General features: G+C 51.1%; 1 protein-coding gene across 1 annotated transcript in view; it reads right to left on the reverse strand.

Annotated features, from left to right (window-relative positions):
• Positions 1-2,266, reverse strand: part of WDR7 (WD repeat domain 7) — a 116,570-nt gene extending 114,304 nt beyond the window's left edge. The window contains exon 1 of the mRNA XM_026865343.1: positions 1,656-2,266. The gene's annotated coding sequence lies outside the window, so the exon portion shown is untranslated. The remainder of the gene's footprint in view (positions 1-1,655) is intronic.
• Positions 2,267-2,348: the final 82 nt, after the last annotated feature.

Here is a 2,348-nt window from a genome sequence, read left to right on the forward strand (position 1 = left end):
GCGTCGCCATGGAAACCGGGCGGCCGAGCGGGCCCGTTCCGCCGCGGCGGCTGCGTGAGGGGACGCGGGAAGGGGAAGGGGGGGCACCTGCGGCGGGGCGAGCTGCGAGGAGTGACTCCTGCAGAGGGGCTACGGAAGGGCCGCGGGAGCAGCTCGGCGGCAGTATCGTGGAAACGGGGCCGGGTCTGAGCAGGAAAATGCTGTTCTCTGGCGCCTGCTCGGGATGGAATTCATGCAGAAGCACCTGCGGGGTGTATAAAGCCTGTGGAGTTGTCAACGATGACATTGCAAAACCGGGCAAAGTTCTGGGTTTAATTTCTGGTTTTGCTTAGCTTATCCCGGAACGTGGCTAGTGCAAACATTTCCCTCATCTATTGTTTCCCCCCTCCTGCTTCTGAGCGTTTATGCCTCCTGATTTTTTCAGTTGTCGCCACCCTTTGCTTTAGAAAAAAACATAGCGTCAGGAAACTGAGAAAAAAACCCGCATGTAATCTCTCTCTGCAAAAGAGAAGTGTCATCCCCATAATGCCACAAAAACTAGTCAACAACAAACCTAGGGCAATTTTTAAAGTAGCAGATTTTAAGGGAATTACTACCCAGTACGTTTTCCAGCCAAGCAGGGGTCTTGCAGGTAGCGACCCACGTAAGCTGGATCTGTTCTCTGGGCCTTGGCAATGGAACGTGCTAAGAAGGTGTTATAGGCTTTATTTCTTTATTTTCTTTGCAGCCAAATCAACCTTTTTACTGTTAGCCTTTTGTATGTGTGAATAACTGGGTTTAGTTACACACATGATCAGAGATGCTGATGCTAAGGGCAGGTCTGTGGTGGATTTCTGTTTCCTATCAGCTGCTTAGCAGCGTACATCAGCACATCACAGCTGGTTAGGACAGAAAGGGAAAATTATTTCTGCAGTTTAAACTAGAGAGAACACTTTCTCTTGGCCAGAAGTAATAAGAATAGTGAAATTATTTCACAACTTGCTTTACTATATGGTGGTACATAACACGTTACCTACGCGGGGACTGGGTATCAGATACATTCCGTGCCACCAGTTCCCTACAGACAAAGCCACTCCAAATTTTTATTGCTGTTGAATTAGTAAGCAATTTCAGTTCAACAGTGCAAAATAAAAGCATGGATGAACACTGCCACTACGCTATTTTTGATTATAAAAGCAATGCTGAGATATATCAATGTATCTGTATAGAGAGATGCAAATTGCAGCCAGCCACATGACTGCTGGCAGGCGAGCGGGGTACCCTGTCATCCAAGAAGAACAGATGCCTGTCTGTAACAGCAGCCTATTTAGAATGTGAATTACTTTCAGCTGGGAGAATGGAGATTCTCCAGTTGTCCTGTAATAATAAATTCCTGAAGCCAGTGCTGGTCAAAGGCAGGTGGCATTATATCACCACGGGAGTAGGGATTTTTCTCTCGCTCCTGTTTGGAGAGGTTGTTTTAAACTAGCAGCTATAAAAGGCTCAAGGATGTTTTCTGAGTTACGGAAAGCATTATGTTTTCTTAAAATAAGGTCCTAATAAAAATGTTAACACTTTCACTTTGTTACATCAATTATACTGCTTTATCTGTGTCACCAATGTACACACTAATGAGAAGGCTAAGGGAGACTTTTACTGAAGGGGAACTTCTTTACCTCGAGGGTGCTCAAAGGCCGGGATGGGTTTCCCGGAGAGGTCTCCCGCTCTCCATCCTGGGGGATGCTCGAGGCTGCCTGGAGCTACCGGGTTCCCGCAGAGCAGCCTCCCGGCTGCAGCAGCTCCTCGAGACTGGCTTGCTGGAGCACGCAGCACACGTTAGGAGCTTGACGCGGCAGACAGCACCTGCTGGAGAGGCGGGACGGGCTGGTCTACAAGTTTCTTTGCAGATTTTGTACATCTGACACTAGTAGCCTCAGAGGCAGCTTCTGTAGCTAGCGCTGGTCGGAGCGCAGCTCCACTCGCCCTCAAAACTCAGAGCAAAGTAGTAAGGCCTACTTTCCTCTGTTTCAACTCTCGTTAAGAGGAAAAAACATGGCTTGTTTTTAATTCTACGCTTCTAGAGTCAGTCCCAGCCGAAGCACTGGCGTGGGCCCCCAGAGCAGGAAGGCCGTGCCAGGCTCTCCTCCCCATTCCCAAGGCGGGGATGGCATCCAGCCCGGCCAGGCTCCCTCAGCGCCCCCAGCCACGGCACCCAACCCCTCTCCCGCCGGCAGGACCCGCGGCCGGGCGACAGCCGCCATCCATCCATCCTCCATCCACCCTGCCGCCCCTCTGCCTCCAGGCCAAGATGGCGCGCCTGCCCCTACCCAAGATGGCCGCCGGCGGCTTCCGCCGCTCGCTGCCCTCTC

This window comes from Athene cunicularia (assembly GCF_003259725.1).
Source record: "Athene cunicularia isolate RWA chromosome Z unlocalized genomic scaffold, athCun1 chrZ_part1, whole genome shotgun sequence".
Lineage (NCBI taxonomy): Eukaryota > Metazoa > Chordata > Aves > Strigiformes > Strigidae > Athene > Athene cunicularia.